Source organism: Procambarus clarkii, chromosome 30, assembly GCF_040958095.1.
Source record: "Procambarus clarkii isolate CNS0578487 chromosome 30, FALCON_Pclarkii_2.0, whole genome shotgun sequence".
In the NCBI taxonomy this organism is placed as follows: domain Eukaryota; kingdom Metazoa; phylum Arthropoda; class Malacostraca; order Decapoda; family Cambaridae; genus Procambarus; species Procambarus clarkii.
In genome coordinates this window covers 12366683-12391682 of record NC_091179.1, presented here as the reverse complement: position 1 = coordinate 12391682, position 25000 = coordinate 12366683, and the positions used below count along the sequence as shown (strand labels likewise).

At 42.4% G+C, this 25000-nt stretch overlaps 1 protein-coding gene across 1 annotated transcript in view; it reads right to left on the bottom strand.

Annotated features, from left to right (window-relative positions):
• LOC123747744 (protein sax-3) overlaps positions 1-25000 on the bottom strand; it is a 287736-nt gene that overhangs the window by 255903 nt on the left and 6833 nt on the right. The window lies entirely within an intron of this gene.

The window sequence follows — 25000 nt, the reverse complement described above, 5'->3', positions numbered from 1 at the left end:
TCTACTGTCTCTACAACTACCTCCAGAGCATAGAAGGGGCGGAACAAGGCTCAGAGACCTCACATGGAACTACATGATGCCCATAATATGACCGATATAGTGGCAACTAGCAAGGTGCAACTGGCAAGGTGCAGGTGGCAAGATGCAAGTGGCAGGATTCAGAGTCACTTAGGAGTATCCACCTCTTGCCATCTCTCGCGCGCTTGTCCAGCTGTAACTGTCAACAAATAAATGATGGGACATGGGACACCGATTCTGATGTGTCGTCAAAGCACTTAATTAAGACCCCCAAACTGTGTAGATCTTAATGTTGTTAAATGATGTGCACGTGTAAACATAAGTCTCATTTACAGCTTCAACCACAGCCGTACAGTCTTGCTTTACTTTCCCTTTAGCTCCCCTAACAGTCTTGCTTTATTTTCCCTTCATCTGCCCTTAGAGCCTTGCCTTACTTTCCCTTCAGCTGCCATGACAGTCTTGCCTTACTTTCCCTTCAGCTACCCTTAGAGTCTTGCCTTACTTTCCCTTCATCTTCCCTTAGAGCCTTGCCTTACTTTCCCTTCAGCTACCCTTAGAGTCTTGCCTTACTTTCCCTTCAGCTGCCCTTTCAGCCTTGCCTTACTTTCCCTTCAGCTCCCCTTACAACCTTGCCTTACTTTCCCTTCAGCTCCCCTCACAGCTCTCGTCAGACACCTTCACTGATCAGCAAATATGACAAACTGAAGACTTGCCCAAGTTATAACCTTCCTACGGTGAGTGAATTGATTAAAAATAGTTGGCATTAGACGAGGAAATCCCTTTAATAAATTTATTATATAGCAAACCATTTGACGTTAAGAGAGAATAGAATGATATTAGACCTTTACCTGTTGGTGATTCCGGGGATCAACGTCCCCTAGGCCCGGTCACTGACTAAGTCTCCTGGATGGTAATATGGTCAAGAATGATGTTGTACACAGTGGCTCGCAGCTTGACGTTGAATTACAGCATGGTTGATCAGGTAAACCTTGCAGAGGTTTATAGAGTCGAACAAGAGTCTTGATACCCGGAAGTATATAATGCCACAGCATTGCAAATAGCTGCAACATTTGATAACGTATATCGCAATAGAATGGTATTAAAATCAACTAATGAGGATGATAATATAAGTGTCCGTTTTAACGCTAATTAGTACAATCATTATAAAAATTATTACTATTGTTATTGTCATTATTGGTTTTATTATTATTTTTTTCGGTCTCACTTTTTCTCACTTGTTTTTTATTATCTCTTCATTTACCTAATTCCTTTTTCCTTCTGACTAACAGTTTTCTTTCTCATTTCATTCAGTCTCTTCTTTGGCGTCTTTTTTCTACTTAAGGTTTCTCATTCACTTTAACCTCCCTGTTCCGTATTCCTGATATATGTGATTTCTTGCTATCTTATCTTGAGGTTATCTTGAGATAATTTCGGGGCTTTAGTGTCCCCGCGGCCCGGTCCTCGACCAGGCCTCCACCCCCAGGAAGCAGCCCGTGACAGCTGACTAACACCCAGGTACCTATTTTACTGCTAGGTAACAGGGGCATAGGGTGAAAGAAACTCTGGCCATTGTTTCTCGCCGGCGCCCGGGATCGAACCCGGGACCACAGGATCACAAGTCCAGCGTGCTGTCCGCTCGGCCGACCGGCTCCCCCAGTGCTACCTGTCACTTCTCGTATGTTTCTTCTTCCCGTACTCTCTCTCTCTCTCTCTCTCTCTCTCTCTCTCTCTCTCTCTCTCTCTCTCTCTCTCTCTCTCTCTCTCTCTCCAAAGCTAGTTGCTTTAAGGTCACATATGTGTAGGGTTGGCCGGGAGGAAGTACCTGCCTTTAAGATATTTCTTAACGCCCTAAAACATTTATAATCCTCTCACTCGTCTCTCCTGTACAGACAGACAGAGAGTGAGATAGAGAGACAGACAGATGTATGAGAGAGAGTAAGAGGGGAAATCAGGGGCTTATAGAAATATCCACAGCTTCTTTGATCTTTAACCTTTTAGTGAAAACTTGACAATTGGCACTGAAAGGTTTAATTCGTCCCACGGGAAGATCTGACTAACAGCGTTCTAACTCTGAACTAAGCTTGAGAGGGATGTCTGAAGCTTCATCAGCTTGAGAGTGATGTCTGAAACTTCATCACACTTATATTCCAATAAATATTATTTTCCTCACACTCTAACACTGTGCCAAGGACCCTTTGTCTCTCCCACGCTCTCCCCTTCACCTCCTCTCTTTACTCATTCCTCATTGTATATCAGGATGCTCTTATTCTCCATTTGATCTCTCTCTCGTTCCTTCTGAATCTCAAACTCTCCTCTGTATATCTCTTTCTCTCTCTTTTTCACCCTCTCACTATTCTCTACTACCTCTCTTCTCTTTCCTTTCTCATTCCCCTATCCCCTACTCACCCCAGCGACACCATTGTACACCTCCTCCCCTTCTGTTCTTGTCTTACAGAAAACAATGTGGTCGCCAGGCTGGCACAACACACTCGCACACATGAACAAGAGTACATGAATCACTGAACAACATCACTGGGGCTGGAAGTAGATGGTTGTGGTGATACAAGATGAGAGGTGCCTCTTGTTTGAGTGCATGGAGGGAGAAGGTGGTGAGGTGGGGGGGAGAAATTGGAGAAAGGGGTTGAAAGGGTCCTATTTTTTGGGTACGAGGAATGGGTACGAGGGGCTGGAGAGAAAGGGGTTAGGGTTTTGGGTGTTAATTGTACCAAGGGGGATATTTTGATATTAATATTGAAAGAAATGGGGATGTTGATCTGTGAAAAGGCCTGCAGTTATGCTGTATTAAAGGGCGCTGAAGAGGTGATGTACTGAAGGACCCTGGTGCTCAGTATGGCTTATAGGACCTGGTGCTGAGTTTTGTAGATGGAATATGTTGTTGAATGTGAAAATGTATTTTGTGTAGGGACACACATGTTTAATCTTGTAAACGTATCGATGAACCTAGTCAGCTTATTCAACTTGCAGAAGGAAATGCTAATTGAAATGAACGAATAAGAGGAATGTTATCAAGTAGAATACGATGCTAGGTGATGATAACGAATAGAGATTTCTCTCCCCTGTAATAATAAAGATATTACAGGGGAGATTTTGAATGATTAAATGTAAAACTGTAGAAATTAGAAATTCTTTGGAGCAGGACGAGCATTAAACCAGCATCCTTAGTGACCCCAGAGGCTCACCTAAACCCTTGGGTTCCGTCATTGTGATTTCCTTGTAAATCGTAGTGAATATTGAATAATATATATAATTGTTATATATTCATGAGAAACAGTTGTGCCCGTAGGAGAATCAGCCTGTCCTCTCATCTATAATCTCAATTTTTTTTAATTGAAATTGACCCCATCCGTCAAAACTGCAGGAAATTTAGTCAAAATCTTACTCATTCTTAGCGAGAGACAAGGGCTAGCTAGCCCCCTTCGAGTGGTATAAGGGCATCCTGTCTCCTGCGTGGACAGAAACATCGCGCAGAGTAAAAAGTAGCAAATGTTGGTTTAATCCTGATGTTCAGTGCCGACTACGAGAGCAAGGCCTATCGATCCTTTTGACTTTAGGAGTTTTAAGCAAAAGCTGGTGTCAGACATCTTCATTGGCGTAAGGGAAGCCTGTCTCTTGCAGTGAGGTAAGAGGAGCCTGTCTCTTGCAGGGAGGGGAAAGGGGAACATGTCTCTTGCAGGGAGGGGAAAGGGGAACCTGTCTCTTACGGTGAGGTAGGAGGAGCCTGTCTCTCAGGGTGAGGTAGAGGGTACGGGATCCACTCACTCAACACCACCAACACAGTCAGAAGTTCCCGTTTGTTTATTTAACTCTTTGGGTCGAGGAAAAGGAATCTTCGCTATTCTTCCCTCCTAGTCGCTTTTCTCACTCTCTCTTAGATGCTTAGATGCTCTTAGATTCTCTTATATCTCTATCACTCACTCTAGCTATCTTATCTTCAATGTCTCCCCTTCCTCCCCTCTTCCTTTTCCTCTTTAGCTTACAGAGTTCGACTCCCTTCAAATCTTCATATTTCCTGGACCATCTCCTGTGTTAGCTTCTTGTCTTTATCGTTTCTTCTTTTCTTCCCTTTCCGTTATTTCTATTTGTATTCCTCACAACTCCTTTATTCTTTTATTTTTGCATTCTCTCCATTAATTATACTCAGCTCTCCTACTCTCTCTTTCTCTCTCTCTCTCTCTCTCTCTCTCTCTCTCTCTCTCTCTCTCTCTCTCTCTCTCTCTCTCTTGCTTTCTCTGTATTCTCATCTGTCTCCATATACGTTCTCATAATCCTTCTTCGTCTTCCTCATCATAACTAAACTCTTGTCAACATCCCCTTCCTAATCACCCTATCTTTCTCTCCTCCGCTTTTCCATCCATTCCTTCTCCATTTTCTTTCATTCGTTTCTCATCGTCCAATAAATATTAATTTGTCTTTCTCCCCCCTTCTACATCTCAATTCTTCGTCTTTCTTACGTTAGCCCTATTTCTGCTCTTCATACACCAACGCTCTTCAATCGGATTATCCATTTCCTCTCTTCCTCTCTGCACTTAGCTTAGCACTTTCCCCTCACCCACACTTTTCCCCCTCCTCTGTCTGTCCTCCTCTTTGCCTAACACCTACACTTCATCCACAGCTTTCCTCTCCTCCGTTCATTTTCCTCCCTCCAGCTGCTGAACTATTAAGCCCGTGTAAACAGTTCATTGAGGGAGAGTGTCTGACGCACAGCTACTCCACACACACACACACACACACACACACACACACACACACACACACACACACACACACACACACGGAGGCCTCCGACCTGCAAATAAGTTCCCGCAGGATGATTGTCAGCCGTGTGTGGGTTAGGTTTCATTTCATTATGAAATGAAACCTCATTTTTCATCATTAACCTAACCATTTTAGGTTAGGTTAATCTTTTGCAGTCTTTAAAATATGTTAATGTTCGATGTATGTTTTTATGTAAAGAAATGTTTGAGTTAAGGGAGGAAACCCTTCATTTCAGTTACGGGAGGGGAAAAGGGAGGGGTAATGGTACATATTTTAGGGAAGATTTGGGACAGTTATTTCGAGTAAGATGGTACCCTATTTGGTGATTGGATAGTGTGCTCTCTGGAGTGCAAACGGAATGCTTCTGTGTAGCACAGATGGAATATATTTTTATGGGGTGGTAGGGTTGGGGGAGAGTTTGGATTGTAAGGATCTTGGGAGATAAAGTGCACGTCAGCGTTCAATCCCCTGATGAGCCAAATGATTTGGCATCATTCCTTCCCTCTGTCCTTACATCCCTCTTCCTTGTCCTCACATCCCATTTAAGCGCTGTAAGCTCATAATACCTTATAGTTTTTTCCTGATAATTATCCTGATAACACTACCTTAACCTTGGGGGAGTAAAGTGTATAGAAATACGAATGGAGATTGTTTTCTATACTCAGGTGATTATCTTTGTCAAGCCAGGTCACAATACGCCAAGTTTTCGCTTTCGTCCGATTCTAATTGCCTCACAGGCGACAGGTGTGGAACACTGGCTAATGATTTACCTGTATGACCTCACGGAGTAACGTATGCTTTTACCGGACGTCTTCGGTGACGTTGAACGTCTCATAAATCGCAATTTACACGTAACGTTCAATTTTTTTTTTTTTTGAGATATATAGAAGAGTTGTTACATTCTTGTACAGCCACTAGTACGCGTAGCGTTTCGGGCAGGTCCCTGGAATACGATCCCCGCCGCGAAGAATCGTTGTTACAACCAAGTACCCATTTTACTGTTGAGTTAAACAGAGGCTACAGTTAAGGATTCACGCCGAGTAAATCCTCCCCGTCCAGGATACGAACCCATGACAAAGTGCATGCGGAACGCCAGGCGAGTGTCTTACCACTACACCACGGAGAATGTTCGTTCGAGATCGCAAACTCGTTAAACAAGTCACAACTTCTGTTCACCTTGTTTGGTTATTGTAAGAACAGTAGACATGGGCGAATGACTAGTACCACAGAGAACACGAGTGATTCAGAAATAACAACTTCCCCTTATCATTGATTGCTTATAAGCAATAAATGATGAAAGAGAATAACCCCCAATGTTCCAACCACGTAAACATCTATTGAAAATCAAAGTAAAACAAGCCCTCTCCTTCAAGCAAGAACCTTTCTTCCTAAGACATTACGAAGCAATGGACCGAAAACGAGGCAAAAGGTATTTACGCTAGTATTTCAAGCAATAATTTGTACTAGCGAATTTGTACTAGCAGCTTGTACTAGCAAAGATCACTAGTAAAAATTGCTAGTGTACTAGTGATCAAGAAAACAAATCCTGGTTGTCTCCTCACTAAATTCAAATCAAATCACCAATGACCCAAATCTAGGATTGGGAGTTGGTATCATCTGGTATCTGGTATCTGGTATCATCTGGTAGAGGAACTACCAGATGCCATGGTTCAATCTACAGAAATTTCTCAGTGAGTGCTTACATAAATTGTGTCTGTATTAGTATCTGCCAATTTCACACTATAGACTCCCGCCAGGCTCATTTGAGAGGCAGGAGAGAGAGGCACAGCATGAGAGACAGGTTAGAGAGAGGGGAACTACCAGAGAGGCAGGTGAGAGAGAGAGGAATTACCAGAGAGGCAGGTTAGAGGGGCAAATGATAACTAATTCGTACATCACTCTCTCTGCTTTAACAACACGTATTTGTAAATAGGGTCAAACAAATGCTCGGAATTTTACCCTTAATGCCCATTTAGTGCATAATTTATGTCATGTTTCGCAACAAGGATATGCAACACTATTTTTTTGTAATATACATTAACCAAGACAATTTATGTTTAGACGGAGAATGTTAATGCTCAGATAAATATAACTAAAACTTAAAGAGAAGGAGTGTAAAATTATTAATTTTTTTATAAGGTTCATAATTTTATTTAAAAAGGACATTTTGTTTTCTGGAAACAGACAAAATAGAGAAAATAACACGTGATGGAGTGTTATGGAGATTAAATTGAAACAGGTTGCTGAAATTGTTACGTAGTTTTCAAATATGTATTTTCGACTTCACACACACACACACACACACACACACACACACACACACACACACACACACACACACACACACACACACACACACACACACACACACACGAACAAGGGGACACAGGTGAAAACTGAGTACTCAAATGAGCCACAGGGACGTTAGAATTTTTTTTTCAGTGTCAGAGTAGTTAACAGTTGGAATGCATTAGGCAGTGATGTGGTGGAGGCTGACTCCATACACAGTTTTAAATGTAGATATGATAGAGCCCAGTAGGCTCAGGAATCTGTACACCTGTTGATTGACAGTTGAGAGGCGGGACCAAAGAGCCAGAGCTCAACCCCCGCAAGCACAAATAGGTAAGTACACACACACACACACACACACACACACACACACACACACACACACACTCACACATAAATAACAGGACACTAGAGAGGACAATTAGTATAAATTGGATATGTTTAGAGTTAGGAAAGACCTTGGTAAATACTGGTTCGGTAAGAGGGTGGTTGATTTTTGGAACCAATTACCACGTTACGTAATAGAAGTATGATCCTTTGATTGTTTCAAGCGTAGGGGAACAATCTCAGTCTCAGACATATACATGAATGAGACTGAGTAGTTATAAATAGGATCTGCCTCGTATGGGCCAATAGGCCTTCAGCAGTTACCTTTATTCCTACGTTCTTATGTAAATACTCAGCCAGCCACTCTCCATGGTGTGTAACAAATCACTGATAACAGGGGAAACTGTAAAAAAATTGGAAAACGGCTAAGGTAGTCACGATATACAAGAAAGGGGACAGACAGGAGGCACAGAACTAGAGGTCAGTGTCCCTAACCTGCATACCATGGAATGTGATGGGGAAGATTGTGCGAAAAAACTATTGAAACATCTTAATCGAAAGAATTTTGTAGCACAGCATCAGCATGGATTTGTCGGAAAATCCGACACCATTTAATATATCATACAGACAGATAAGAGCTGTGTTGTATAAACAAGTTACCCATAGAAAACGTAACTTGTAGTGGAATTACCGTCTATAGAAAACGGGATATCATCACCACATACTATTATAATTCACCAGCTATTCTGCTGGGAATTGTTCTTAAATACATAAGTCTTTGGACTTTACCATCATAAAAACATCTTATATAGATTAACTTAATTATCAATATTAAAGTAGAGTAAATGTGACCCTTCTTTCACTTTCTGAAATCTGGACAAAGTAGGCCAGGCGTCAGTGAGGAAGGAGGGCAGCCATTGTTGTTTATACTAGACCAGAGGCTCACACGGGAGCAAATTCAGCTCCTGTTAATTTTACTTGGACGTAGTGTTATGGATACCAAAGGTGTACCATCTGTCAACACGCTGTCAACATATCAAGTTAAGTGTTCTTTCCGAAACCCATTATCTATCATTAGTGGCCATTAATGTCATTGGGTAGGGTTAGCCGGTTAGAACGCGAAATCGCCTCAAACTAAAGGTAATTAAGCCAGGTCTTCATGTTCCATGTACAGTTTTCTCTGAAATACTTGTCATATATAGGATTCTGGCTTCACAGCTAGCGCACTTTTGACAGGTCAAGACGAGGATGGAAGATTTTGTGCACCAGTTACTGGGTGATGGAAGCTACCTCAAAGAGGATAATTTGGTGTCTACACCCTAGTTATACCTGGTGGACTAACCTGCTGTACTATAAGATAAGGAACCTCTTCAATGTATGTAGTTAATTCTGTAGTTTGATTGGCTGCATATATATTAAATTTAACCCCCCCTAATGTGTAGAGGATCGATTTGTGAGATTGAGATTATTGCAGAAATACAGTCCACTTATCATTATACAAATTGCTATCGAAGTATATAAATTAACGTAAATATAAATTCATATAAATTAAATAAATATAAATCTCACAGGTCGGTTCCCACATTATTTGGACCTTCGGAACCGGAATATTCGGTCCTATGAACCCACATTTGGTCATCTTAGTACCGGATGAACCAGTTAACCAGTGGATTCATTAAATATACTAGTGCAGTGTTATTTAAACAAAGCCAGCAGTCAAGACGGCAGCGTAGCCTCGAGGGAGCTCAGGAGCCTCCCTCAGCCCAGTTCAGCTTCGTCAGCGGTTTCATGCACACCCACAGATATTTGGTGGCGTGTTATTTCGTGAAATGACAGCGCTAATATAGAATCCAGCCAAATTAGTGACTGTGTCTTCGCGAGATTGTTCACGGATTTCGTGGTGTTACATTTCGCGAGAGATTATCTACGAATTTTGTGGACTTTATTTCGCGAGGTCACTAATAATATTTAATACTTCTTGATAATATTAGAAGTTTCATAGAGGCTAATTAAGAGGCTATTATCAATAATTGTGTATATTATTTCTCCAAATAGAGAATCATTTAATATATATTGCACTAGTGATCACAGTATAATATTTACTAATTGCCAACCCACAACAGGGTAGGATATTAACCATTGACTAGTTGAACTATTATTGCTCATCCTAGTCCCATTATTACAATAGTCAGTTGTACTATATTGAACAACCTAACACCATTAATGAATGGTCCAGACCCTATTTTGGGTGTAATTTTTATCAACTCGAGTTGAGTTGTATATATAATAAATTACTTATGATCATTACACCTTTGAGTGATTAATTAGTGTCTCTACCATCCTAGGGTGATATAGAAGAGCTAACCTAAAGGTACTTCCAGTGACACTGGTTTATCACTCAAATCATTAGTGTGTATGATTGTATATATATAATGTGTATTAATTTTAAGTGCTAACCTCTAGTAGAGGTAGGATTATTGCCTAGTGACCACAGAATTTACCCTAGGCTACCATTAGTGTTTGTTCAGTATTATGAGCAGCCCAAGTACAAGTCCCACAAGGCTTCACCAACGAGCCAGTATGGATAATGCAGGGAGAATGAAAAGAACCCTTGCAGGTCTTAAAGGCCACTTAACAAGACAGATCAAGAAATGTGAAGATTTGTCACAACAATCAACAGTTGATTATGCTGACCTGGAAAGCTATTATCAAGCAGCTGCAGGTAAATTTGAGCAAATCAAATGCCAAATAGCAACATATGTGGCTGAACTTGCCAACACCAATTTATCAGAAACAGAAATAGACGACATTATGGTTGATCTTGCGAATTATGAAGATCACACTCAGGCCACGTTACAGCCTTATGTCAAATTAATTGCCCAGAACAAGGCAACAGCAACAACAACAACAGTTGCATCTAATACGAGTCAAGCAGAAGCTCGACTCCCTCCAATTAATTTACCCGCTTTCTCAGGAAAAGATGAGGAAGATTGGGATGAATTTTGGAACAAATTCGTTGACCTTGTAGACTCAAAACAATCTCTACCAAAGAGTAGTAAATTCTCTTATTTGCAAGGCCAATTATCAGGTGAGGCTAAAACAGTAGTATCCCATCTGAGATTAACTAATGACGGCTATGATCTGGCAGTAAAACTCCTCAAGGATAATTATGCTGATCCAGAAGTAAGAACATCACATTTAGTTCATGAGCTGTTGCATTTATCCCCACCGGAGGCTTCAGCTGATTCACTCCAAGTCTTCAAGCTGGAGGTAGAATCATTGATCAATGCCCTCAGCCTGACAGCAGATACAAACGGGGCTGAGTGGGTCTTGAAAATAATTGTCCAGGAGAAAATACCTAGGGACATATTGAGACAAATAAGTGCTCATTACAATAAAAGCATCTTATCCATGAATGAAATATCTGAAGGTTTAAAGTCAGTAGTTCATCAATTACGAACACATGACAAATTAAAACCACCAAGTAAACCCTCAGAAACCAATAATAGTAAACCACAGAGTACCAAAGGTACTCCAAATCAATCTAGACAATATAATTCAACACCAAAGTGGAACAGTGGCAGTGTGGGCGTATATGCAGTGGGACCCTCCAAGCCTATAGTTACTGTGTCACCCAAGAACGTGACACCAAAGGGTACTGGAAGCTATGGAACATGTTTGTTCTGCAATGAGAAACATTCAGTGTACCACTGCCCTAATTTTCTTGATAGAGACGCCCGTGTTGAGCGACTCAAGGATTTGCAACATTGCACGAGGTGCCTCAGGAAACATAACATCAAGGACTGTGATACCCAATTACACACCTGTAATAGGTGTAACAAAGGTCAGCACCATGCAGCATTGTGCAGAGACACCAAAACAACGTATCCAAACCCCAAGGTGGAAGATAGCATTCCCACCACAGTACAGTACTGCAAGGTGCAACCAACAAAGAGTGTCCAATCAGCAAAGTCTAAAGGTAATACGACTTTGCCTACTGCCCAAATTACCATCCTGAATAAGAGGGCCAAGGTCCATACCCGTGGGTTGTTTGACCAAGGATCCCAAAGAACATACATCACTAAAAGGTTGGCAGATGAATTACAATTAAGGCCTGTAGCCCAGATGTCATTCAACATCTCAGGGTTTGTAACAGATGCAGGACCTCAAGTCTACCAGGTGGTACAACCATCAGTACGCTTAGGCAGGTACGTCTGTCGAGTACAAGCCATTGTGGTGGACAAAATACCAGTAGACCTACAAGTTCAAGGTCTGAGAGCAACAGCCAAATTCCTGAGAAATAGAGGAATAAAATTGGCAGATAATATTAAGTCTGATCACCTCACCGACTTCGGTCTCCTTGTAGGGACAGACTATTGTCATCGATTCATCGGTAGCCCTACTAAATATCAGGGTATAACCATGTTAAACTCTGCAGGAGGTAAATTAATCTCAGGCCCAGTATCAAGCCTGAGGAGACCTATGCCTGCAGATAAACAATACCAGTAGAAATCTAAATTTGTCAGCTGATTATATTTCTCCAGTAGCATTATACTAAGGAGATTACAGCTGACTATACCAACAGAGGTTGATGTTAGTATCATCATTTAAAGCTGAAGATGAGTTCATGAGGCCTCAGTGGCAAATCAGTGAACAGTAGCCTAAAACAGCTACAAGTCACTGCGACCAATGTCACTGAACCCACTGCAGTCTCAGAACCATACTTTACTTTAATGATGAGCTATTCAATCTTCTGAATCAATTAACTAAATTAAACCCCAATAAATTTGATGACTGATTTGATACATTTATTATTTAATCAAGATGTATTCCATGGGCCTCAGTGTTTATATATCAGTGACCAGTTACCTGAAGAAACTTCAAGATATATCTAATGTCACTGATCTCACTGCAGTCCCTGAATCATACTTGACTGTAGTACTTGATCACATCCAGTCTTCTGGGTTAAATAATATGTAATAAGGCTTGAATATTAGCCTTTCAAGAGTTGACAGGGAAATGAAATCGCATTAGACTTCTAACCCCTGCAACTCTAGTACGGGACATCCGTCCTGTACGAACAGACACACAAATGTGTGATTAATAACTACTAACATCAAATTAATGTAATAATTCGATGGAGGAGTATCGGTGTTCGTCTGTTCTAATTAGGACTTCGACCCGTGAGCAGCCCCTGGGGAATTATGTCGGAAAATCCGACACCATTTAATATATCATACAGACAGATAAGAGCTGTGTTGTATAAACAAGTTACCCATAGAAAACGTAACTTGTAGTGGAATTACCGTCTATAGAAAACGGGATATCATCACCACATACTATTATAATTCACCAGCTATTCTGCTGGGAATTGTTCTTAAATACATAAGTCTTTGGACTTTACCATCATAAAAACATCTTATATAGATTAACTTAATTATCAATATTAAAGTAGAGTAAATGTGACCCTTCTTTCACTTTCTGAAATCTGGACAAAGTAGGCCAGGCGTCAGTGAGGAAGGAGGGCAGCCATTGTTGTTTATACTAGACCAGAGGCTCACACGGGAGCAAATTCAGCTCCTGTTAATTTTACTTGGACGTAGTGTTATGGATACCAAAGGTGTACCATCTGTCAACACGCTGTCAACATATCAAGTTAAGTGTTCTTTCCGAAACCCATTATCTATCATTAGTGGCCATTAATGTCATTGGGTAGGGTTAGCCGGTTAGAACGCGAAATCGCCTCAAACTAAAGGTAATTAAGCCAGGTCTTCATGTTCCATGTACAGTTTTCTCTGAAATACTTGTCATATATAGGATTCTGGCTTCACAGCTAGCGCACTTTTGACAGGTCAAGACGAGGATGGAAGATTTTGTGCACCAGTTACTGGGTGATGGAAGCTACCTCAAAGAGGATAATTTGGTGTCTACACCCTAGTTATACCTGGTGGACTAACCTGCTGTACTATAAGATAAGGAACCTCTTCAATGTATGTAGTTAATTCTGTAGTTTGATTGGCTGCATATATATTAAATTTAACCCCCCCTAATGTGTAGAGGATCGATTTGTGAGATTGAGATTATTGCAGAAATACAGTCCACTTATCATTATACAAATTGCTATCGAAGTATATAAATTAACGTAAATATAAATTCATATAAATTAAATAAATATAAATCTCACAGGTCGGTTCCCACAGGATTCACGGATGGCAAAACTTACCTCAAAGGATTAATTGAATTCTATGACCAGGCTTCAAAAATCAGACAATACAGAGAAGGGAGGGTGGACTGCAAATTTTTGGATTGTCAGAAAGCCTTTGACACAGCATCCCATAGGAGACCAATGCACAAGCTGGAGATGCAGGCGGGAGTGAAAGGGAAGGTATTCACTTGGATAAGAGAGTACCTAAGCAACAGAAGACAACGAGTCACTGCGAAGGGTGAAGTCTCAGAGTGGCGAGGCCTCACCACGGTGTCCCACAGGGTTCGATCCTTGGACCTATCTTGTTTCTATGTAAATGATCTCCCAGAGAAAATATAATCGTTCCTATCAATGTTTGCTGATGATGCAAAAATTTTGAAGAGGATTAAAACCAAGGAAGATAGCATGAGGCTACAATATGACCTGGAAAAACTGAAGGAATAGTCCAGAAAATGGCTACTAAACTTCAACTCAAGTAAATGTAAGGTAATGAAACTAGGCGGAGGGAACAGGAAGCCAGGCACAGAATACCGAATGGGAGATGAAGTCCTTCATAAAACGAACAGAGAGAAAGATATTGGAGAGAATTGATATAGAGCTGATATTTCGAACCTCTCTCCTGAGGCCCACAACAAAAGAATATCATGAGCGGTGTATGCGAAGCTGGCTAACTGCCTTTGCAAACTTGAGTAAGCAATAATTCAGAACAGTGTATACCAAGGCCAATCCTGGAGTATGCGGCCCCAGCATGGAACCCGTACCTTGTCAAGCACAAGGCGAAGCTGGAGAAAGTTCAGAGGTATGCCACTAGGCTAGTCCCAGAACTAACAGGCATGAGTTACGAGGAAAGGCTGCGTGAATTGCACCTCACGTCGCTAGAAAACAGAAGAGCTCGGAGAGACGTGACCACCACGTACAAAATTATCAGGGGAACTGACAGGGTAAATAATTACAGGTTATTTAACACGGGTGGTACACGCACAAGGGGACACAGGTGGAAGCTGAGTACCCAAATGAGCCACAGAGACATTAGAAAGAACTTTTTCAGTGCCAGAGTAGTTAGTAAATGGAATGCACTAGGAAGTGATATGGTGGAGGCTGACTCCATACACAATATCAACTGTAGATATGATAGAGCTCGAGAAGCTCAGGAATCTGTACACCAGTAGATTGACTATTGAGAGGCGACACCAAAGTGCCGTAGGCAAATACAACTAGGTTGGTACCCATTCACACACTCGTGCAATATGTAACTAAACTCTCCCAATAAATAAAAAATAAAGCGGTACGCGAAAAAAAACTAATAAAAAAATACTCAAACGAATTCAGAGTAAAATGTATCCTCCGAAAGCACGGAATTACCTTCTGTGACACCACGGAGCCTCAGAGCCTTGCCAGAAGTGGCACACCCTCTGGGTACACACACACACACACACACACACTTGGAACGACTGATGCAAGTGTCGGCATGAAATGCTGAGAAATGGTTCCAACGCCTCGCTGTTATCATTCCTCCAGATGTGTATTGATTCTTTGCCTGAGAGAGAGAGAGAGAGAGAGAGAGAGAGAGAGAGAGAGAGAGAGAGAGAGAGAGAGAGAGAGAGAGAGAGAGAGAGAGAGAGAGAGAGAGAGAGAGAAGAGAGAGAGAGAGAGAGAGAGAGAGAGAGAGAGAGAGAGAGAGAGAGAGAGAGAGAGAGAGAGAGAGAGAGAGAGAGAGAGAGAGAGAGAGAGAGAGAGAGAGAGAGAGAGAGAGAGAGAGAGAGAGAGAGAGAGAGAGAGAGAGAGAGAGAGAGAGACACACACACAGCGTGTGTATCTCACTCCACATATTAATCCTGCCATAATGTTGTACCACTCGCTGGGTTGCTAAATACACTACTAAGAGTAATGGTCCAGAGCTTTCATCCTTCTGGAGATGTTGGATGTTGCTGATGATTTTAATTATGCCGGAGACGTTGGTGGTCCCCGGTGGTGTTAGGGGGGACGGCGTTGGTGGTCCCCGGTGGTGTTTGGGGGGACGGCGTTGGGGGCTGCGTTGGTGGTGCTGGAGGCGCTGACGACGTTGGTGGTGTATAGGGACGACCTCCACAGTGGGTTTAAAGGTGGCGCTCCAGGAGTGAGGAAGACTTTGGTGGGGATTGTAAGTCTTTTAGGGGCTGACGTTGGCGGTGCAGGTAGTGGTGGTGGTGCCGGTGGTGGTGCGCTGGTGGTGGTGGCGTGGAGACGACGCCAGTGGTGGTGGTGCTGGTGGCTGCATGCTGGGTCTTTACTACCCGTCCTTGTGTGCTTTTTTTCCCCCGTCGTTGCCTGTGGTGTTTCCTGTAGGAATGCTGTTTCCAGTCATATTGCTGCTGCTGTTGTTGGTAGTCGTGGATCTCGCACTGCTGCTGCTTCTGCTTCTGCTACTGTTTCTGCTGCTTCTGCTGCTGTTTCTGCTGCTTCAGCTGCCGCTTCTGTTCGTTCTGGTCAAGTTATTGTTGCTGCAGTTGTTGCTTCTGACATCTTATTTTCATCTTGATGTTTGTGATGGTAATGCTGATGTCAGAGCCACTCATCACCCTACTGCTGCCCCCCACTATAATGCTGCTCGATGCTGTAGGTAACTCTTACTCTTACGGCTGATGATGTTGCATCTGCTGATGAAGCTGCTGTTGTTACTGCTGATAACACCTATCGCTTGTCCTTAATCTTTGATCTTTTGTTTACTTTAGTTCCTGGTACTTCTCTAATCCCCCCCTCCCTCCCCCTCTTGTTTCTTCAACTTTATTCCCACGGTTCCTCTTTCGTTCTCACGGCTCCTCTTCTGTTCCCACGGCTCCTCTTCCGTTCCCACGGCTTCTCTTCCGTTCCCACGGCTCCTCTTCCGTTCCCACGGTTCCTCTTCCGTTCCCACGGCTCCTCTTCCGTTCCCACGGCTCCTCTTCCGTTCCCACGGCTCCTCTTCCGTTCCCACGGCTCCTCTTCCGTTCCCACGGCTCCTCTTCCGTTCACACGGTTCCTCTTCCGTTCCCACGGCTCCTCTTCCGTTCCCACGGCTCCTCTTCCGTTCCCACGGCTCCTCTTCCGTTCCCACGGCTCCTCTTCCGTTCCCACGGCTCCTCTTGCTCCAGGACCTGCTCAATCTTCAGGTCAGACTCTTGCTGGTGGGGCTGCGAGCGTGAGAGATCCAGGCCTTAGTACCGAGCATAATCCTAGCTATCATTACTGCGGGGGACCAGCTGATGCTGGGATGATGGGGTCCCAGGAGAGAGAGAGAGAGAGAGAGAGAGAGAGAGAGAGAGAGAGAGAGAGAGAGAGAGAGAGAGAGAGAGAGAGAGAGAGAGAGAGAGAGAGAGAGAGAGAGATGGTTAATAATCATCAGAACATCGCATAATTAATATTGCATTTGACACGTTTGCTTTTGTTGTCATATGACACACGAGGAGGTAGACGAGTTGACTCGTGACCCGAGGTGGACAGGGGCCGCATGATTCGTGACAGCATGGTTCGTGACAGCATGATTCGTGACAGCATGGTTCGTGACAGCATGGTTCGTGACAGCATGGTTCGTGACAGCATGGTTCGTGACAGCATGGTTCGTGACAGCATGGTTCGTGACAGCATGGTTCGTGACAGCATGGTTCGTGACAGCATAGTTCGTGACAGCATGGTTCGTGACCGCATGCTTCACGACCGCATGCTTCACGACCGCATGCTTCACGACCGCATGATTCACGACCGCATGCTTCACGACCGCATGATTCACGACCGCATGGTTCACGACCGCATGGTTCACGACCGCATGATTCACGACCGCATGGTTCACGACCGCATGGTTCACGACCGCATGCTTCACGACCGCATGATTCACGACCGCATGCTTCACGACCGCATGCTTCACGACCGCATGATTCACGACCGCATGCTTCACGACCGCATGCTTCACGACCGCATGCTTCACGACCGCATGATTCACGACCGCATGATTCACGACCGCATGATTCTAACCTGGGCCAACGGGCAAGACATCTACATTTCCTCCATAAAGTCTCTCTGGGCCCTCCAGTGGGGTCGTAAGCAAGGTATTACTACGTTTATCCTACGATGAACGTAAGATTCAGCATCTCCCCCTCACCCGCTCGTAAGATCGTTAGTTATCTTAACTAGTTACGAGAACTAACTACGAGGGTGTTTACAACTAGCTCTCAAAGGTATTGTACAGTTATTTTTCACGCTTTCGACCCCCCAGCGTCAAAATGCAGTGCTTTAATGACATGAAAAGCACGGTAATTCTGACGTTTTCTGGGACAGGGGAGCGACGGTCTATACATTAGACGGGTTTCCTTAGTTCTAACGCTTCTGTTTAGGCCTCAAAATCGCTCCTAATTTGACGGTAGTCGACTTGTTAGAACGGATTGGTGAGCTAACATCAGAACTGCCTTTAGAAACTTGAGTAAGCAATCATTAAGAACCGTGTATACCAAGACCTGCTGTATACCAAGACCTGGTGTATACCAAGACCTGGTGTATACCAAGACCATATATTGACTTTCGGCATAATCTGGACTGCTGATATAATGGTAGCATCTCTCTCTCTCTCTCTCTCTCTCTCTCTCTCTCTCTCTCTCTCTCTCTCTCTCTCTCTCTCTCTCTCTCTCTCTCTCTCTCTCTCTCTCTCTCTTTCTCTCTCTCTCTCTCTTTCTCTCTCTCTCTCTCTCTCTCTCTCTCTCTCTCTCTCTCTCTCTCTCTCTCTTCTGACATGTTCTTGACAACCTTACTGCCAGAGGAAGACTTGTACTCACCTAGTTGTACTCACCTTGTAGTGCTTGCGGGGGGTTGAGTTTGGGCTGTTTGGTCCCAATTTTCAACCGTCAATTATCAACTGGTCTCAACCGTCAGTTAACTGGTGTATACCTATCCTGTCCAATCCCCAAACGCAATTGACCAGAGTTCTAATCAAAAGTAGAGCGCCATAAACTTGTCGCTATTCTGACCAGGCGATTAAATAACTTAGATAGGAGTGATTATTAAGATCAAACATTTTAAGTTAGACAAAACCATTGTTTTTTCTTACGATCAAAGAGTGAGTTGTTTCCGTAAAAACAAGCGACGTATTAGAGAGGAGAAAAGGCTAGTGGGTAAGGCTACTCTGATAAGCCAAATCATACGATGTGTAGTCTGGGAGCCGGTCGGCCGAGCGTACAGCACGCTGGACTTGTGACCCTGTTGTCCCGGATTCGATCCCGGGCGCCTTTCACCCTATGCCCCTGTTACCTAGCAGTAAAATAGGTACCTGGGTGTTAGTCAGCTGTCACGGGCTGCTTCCTGGGGGTGGAGGCCTGGTCGAGGACCGGGCCGCGGGGACACTAAAAGCCCCGAAATCTTCTCAAGATAACCTCAAGATACCTTGAGTATACTTGAAGCATATTCATAGAGCATATTCCTAGCGTGGATCCTTGAAGTTCTTCTACTCTCGAAGCCCGACGTATATTGCCTGGGCTTGACTTGCGATAACTTGGTCCAACAGACTGTTGCTTCGAGCGGCTCGCAGGCCTACATATTCAAGTTAAATAGGTAACTGTATATATCTAAATGACTCGTTGAAATTAGTGAAGAAGTTAATTTTAGAATTGTGGATGTTAATTCCACACCTGCCATGGATGGGTAATCATCAGAATAACTAGATATTTGATTTGATGATTCCGGAATCGGCAATAATTATGTTGATTCTAAAAAAATTGTAAAATCATCAATAATTTTTATTTTAGAACAATAATCATCCTGATTATTCTAGAATTACCAAAAATATTAATGATTCTATAATCAGCAATAATAATTTTAACAATTTAGCGAGTATTTACATAATTTAGTAATTAATTAAACAATTTTTTTTTTTTAAGAAATTAACATGTCATTTTCTAACATCACGACAGCGGGAAAACAAGTACATTTTGGTGATAATATATATGGAGCACGAAAACTATTGCTGTAGGTTTCAGGCACCACTAAAAAGCGAAAATTGTGAAAGAAATATATATGCGAGAGATTAAGAGATAGGAAGTGAGATAAAGGTGAGAGTGAGGAAGGGGGGAGCACGGAGGGTGAGGGAGGGGAAATGGGGACAAAGAGAGTGAGGGGGGGGGGAGAGAAGGGGAAAGGGAAAGAGGGAGAGAGAGAGAGACTGAGGAGAAAGGGGAGGAAGAGTGAGGGAGAGGAAAATTGAGGAGGGAATGGAGAATGAGAGAAGGGAGACTGGAGAGAAAGAGTGAAAGGGGGAGGGGGAGAAAGAGGAAAGGTGAGTGAGGGGAATGGGAAGGGTGGGAAAGGGTCACATCGTAGCAGGTACGAACCGTCGTAGTGCTTCTCTCTCGTCACTATGATAAATGATTGTCACACATTGGGCTGTCTCTCACTACCTGTTGTTTATGCCTCTGTCTCTCTCTCTCTCTGTCTCTCTCTGTCTCTCTCTCTCTCTCTCTCTCTCTCTCTCTCTCTCTCTCTCTCTCTCTCTCTCTCTCTCTCTCTCTCTCTCTCTCTCTCTCTCTCACTCTCTCTCTCTATCTCTCTCTCTCTCTCTCTCTCTCTCTATCTCCCTATCTTTATCTCACTATTCTAACCTCTGTCTCTATGTCTGTTCTACTGAAGTAGTGAACGCCTGGGCCGCAGGCAGCTAATGATACCTACTCCGTCCTCACCCCAATAATGCTTGACTCGCTTCTGCATCGCTTCAGTAAGCTAATTTTTAGTTAGTTCCCTGTAGGAGCTAAGAGTGGCACTCAGGCAGCACTTTGTCGCAATCTGCTAATACTCCGCCAACACTTTGGTGCACTCTGACACAATTCCGCGCCAGCACTCTCTCTGCCAAGGACACATCCCCACTCGACTCGTATCGTTGTGAGTCAAAAGATGTTATCTCGTCAACTCCAGTCACAGTTTTTGGCCTAGTGACGACCTGAACTCCAGCAGGTCCTTATCCGATTTAAAAAAAAATGCACTCAGGTGCACTCAGATGCACTCGGCAGCGTGTACCATCTATCATCTGGTCTCAAGGGGATTACCTCTCGGTTTCATTTTCTTTACAGTTCAAGAGGGCTTTCGGCTGGTATCTCTCTCTCTCTCTCTCTCTCTCTCTCTCTCTCTCTCTCTCTCTCTCTCTCTCTCTCTCTCTCTCCTCTCTCTCTCTCTCTCTCTCTCTCTCTCTCTCTCTTCTCTCTCTCTCTCTCTCTCCTCTCTCTCTCTCTCTCTCTCTCTCTCTCTCTCTCTCTCTCTCTCTCTCTCTCTCTCTCTCTCTCTCTCTCTCTCTCTTTGGCACAGCATTTTCCTCCATTTCCTTTGTACTCTCACTTTCATTTCCTTTCACTTTTTCATGTCTTTCTCTAACCTGGATAACAATTTTTGCTCCGTAACTCGTTTTCACCCTCTCTCTCACCCCTCTCTCTCTCTCTCTCTCTCTCTCTCTCTCTCTCTCTCTCTCTCTCTCTCTCTCTCTCTCTCTCTCTCTCCCTCCCTTCCTAAATCAGTTCTTTGTTAGTTTACTTGCTCTTACCACCGTCTCTCTCCCTGTCTTATTTCCTCTCCTATTCCTCTACCTTTGTTAAATCCTCCTGTCCTCTTATCTCCAAGCATATCTGCCTAAAACATGCTATTGCCTTCCTCCATGTATCATGTATCATGTGTCTACAGGTACTCCTCCCTGCTTCCATTCCTTATTTTCTCCTTCCATCTTTATCTCATCCTCCATTCGTGTTTCCCAGTCTCATTCACCCCCTCGCTACCTCCCATCCATTCATAACTTCCAGAGTCGCGGATGAGGTGTTTTGGTTTCATTACTTGAGAATGCATAAACTTCCTTCTCCTCTACAGGGCTCCACACGTCACAATGGAGAGAGAGAGAGAGAGAGAGAGAGAGAGAGAGAGAGAGAGAGAGAGAGAGAGAGAGAGAGAGAGAGAGAGAGAGAGAGAGAGAGAGAGAGAGAGAGAGAGAGAGAAAAGAGAGAGAGAGAAATACAGAAGTCAGAATGAGACTGACGTGCAGAGGCAAAGTCCTATTTCCTTACCCTCTCATCTGTAATTAGCTCATTTCCATGATTGTATTATCGCTCCTCCAGGTACATAGCGTAAAGGGTATTTAATCTGGCCAGTTCGTCTCAGCATCTACTTAGTACGTCACAAGAGCATCCTTAAACGTATTCCAGGTAATTGGATCTCTTTTGGATTCCTGTAAAAACCTTCCTTAAAATGTCATGTCATATTCCCAGTCTTTTGACTAAAGTTCGCAGTTCATGCTGTCTTATTTAAGAACATATAACAAAATATTATAAAATATTTATGATTTCAGAGCATTCAGCTTTAATATAGGAATTGCCTGCTATCTAGTAGAGACTAGGTTGTGATTAGTTGCTTTGTATACAAAGGACTTAGAAAAACCTAGATGAAGCTGTGTTGCTTTGAATATACGCTTACTAGAAAGTAGAGGACGTTATGCAGCTTAGTTCACAGATCTTCAAGAAACTAGATAGAGCTGAATAGCTTGGTACATAGGTCTACTAGAAACTAGATGAAGCAATGCAGCCTGGTCATTAGACCCACTAAAAATAAGATGAATCTTTGTGTCTACACTTTATCTCTCATTAGGAAAATTTTGTTAAAGATTTATGCGAAGCCTCCAGCCAGCACTGGTATAACTAAAGACTCTTACAGTTTTTGTATTCACAAAGTCTCTTCCAGACCGCTCTGGTATAAACAAAGTCTCTTCAAGATCGCTTTGGTATAAACAAAGTCTCTTCCAGTCAACTTTAATATGAAGAAGATCTCTTCCAGATCACTTTGGAGTAAATAATATTTGGAGTATAAATAAAGACTCTTATAGGCAACTGTGGCACAAACAAAGGCTCTTTCAGTCAGCTCTGGTATTAGCAAAGAATCCTCCACAGCTTGGTATAAACAAAGTCTGCTCTAGTATTTAGTATGAACTTTAGTATGAAGCTTTTGTATGAACAAAATCTCATTCAGATCACTTTAGAATTAACAAATGCTCTTCCAATAAGATTTGGCATAAACAAAGGCTTTGTAAATCTATCGCTTTTCAAGGCAAGTTTATTAAAAATAAATACTATCGCGGCAGTTTTTGAAGAAACAAAGCTTTTCCCAAGTAACTTTCACTTAAAAAAGACTATTTCAAGTTACTTTGGTACAAACAAAGACTCTTATAGGAAGTTTTGGTTTAAACAAAGGCCCTTCCAGACAGGCTTGGTTCACAAAGGCTATTTTAGACATCTTTGGTTTAAAAAAAGGCTCTTTCATGCAGGTTTTGTATAAACAAAGGCTCATATAGGCAGATTTGGTTTCAACATATTTGACAAGTTAGACTGACCAATTCGATAGCCAAGGCCGGAAAGAGATTAAGGAAGATTATCAAGAATCTTTACTGACATAAGTTTGCACACTTTCAAGAAAGTCTGTGAAATAGTTACTGAGAAAATTAAAAAAATAATTACTTTTTTCCTTTCAGTTTAGTTGACTGGTTATCATTATATATAGGAGGAAGACGGTGGAAAATCATAGGTTTTAATGATAATTTGATCTTATATCAAGTTGGTACAATATCCAAGAAAAACGGCTAATCCAATTCATCAGCGTTTATCAAGCGTTGAAAAAAACTTGATAACGATCATTTAATATTGAACCAATGCCACTCTTGGCTGTTTCGCTGTTTTGCTATATTTTCATGACAGCATGGCCCATGACAGCATGGTTCATGACAGCATGGTCCATGACAGCATGGCCCATGACAGCATGGTTCATGACAGCATGGTTCATGACAGCATGGTTCATGACAGCATGGCCCATGACAGCATGGTTCATGACAGCATGGTTCATGACAGCATGGCCCATGACAGCATGGTTCATGACAGCATGGTTCATGACAGCATGGCCCATGACAGCATGGTTCATGACAGCATGGTTCATGACAGCATGGTTCATGACAGCATGGCCCATGACAGCATGGCCCATGACAGCATGGCCCATGACAGCATGGTTCATGACAGCATGGCCCATGACAGCATGGTTCATGACAGCATGGCCCATGACAGCATGGTTCATGACAGCATGGCCCATGACAGCATGATTCATAACTGCTCGGTTCATGACAGCATGGTTCATGAACACATGGTTCATGAACCTCGTAGAACACTCGTAAATCAGTGTTTAGATTTAGAACTACCTCCATCTAATATATACCAGATATAAATTATTATAATTATGTCTTGCCAGTGTTCCAATGTATAGAATTCGTGAGAATTTAAACACCGCTAATAATAATTTAGCCGAAAATGTTATCTGGGCAATAAGGATGATCAGCAATTGTGTCAGACTTAAATGGAGCAGTTAATTTGTAAGTCTTCCATCAAAAAGAGCTTTATGGCCCCTAAAGTGCCAGCATAAACAGTGGCATCTCTTGTTTGGAAAGGTTCTCTTTATCTCTCCTGTAATGTGTTTGGAAGATGAGCCAGTTATTGTGATCTTTACATGTAAATATTAAGCATTTTATGATAATTAATCTTAGGACTTCTATATAATTACTCTCAGGACTTTTATATAATTACTCTCAGGACTTTTATATTATTACACTCGGGACTTTTATATAATTACTCTCAGGACTTTTATATAATAACTTTCATTCGGTTCTTTTGTATGGTTTGACTCTACTTAACATATCAGTTTATAAAGCTCTTTTCTGGTTTTTCATTGCGAAGGAGGTACAACATTTATCTATTAAAAATCATACTGTTTTCTTTGGTCTATTATATGACTCAGTTTACATAAGTTTAAAGGATTGCAATTTCCTCTACGGTTGCAACTCTCATAAGACTTGCAATGATATATGTGGATGCTGAAACAGCTCTGTAAGTGTCTTTGTCTATACTAAATATTTAATCGAGAAATATTAAATACAGCAAGTATAGTTCCCTGGGGAGCATAGATTTCAAGTTCAAGTTCAAGTTTCTTTATTGAGACAAGAAAGAAATACATCTCAAAGGGATAGAGTAGCTTAGGCTATTTCTACCTCCACACAGATTTCAATTTTATTTACCAAAACAATGAGCTAGTTTATTTAGTTCTTAGCGCGGTAAGATACAGACTAATTCGTTCACAGATGCTCACGTAATACAAGACAAAAAAAAGGTTCGAAATATGCAATTTTTGAGACACAAATTTTGATTAAAATCTCAAAGTTCGACTTGCCGCACCATGGTACGTCTTCCAGAATAATACCAAAAGTATTTATAAACGCCAAAAAAATATGTATTTACGTTCGAATTTCATCTCAAATCTTTTCAAGTTAGCAATAAGAAATTACTTGGTTCTCTGACGGCTTCAGGGGAGAGAGGGAATGGGGGGTAG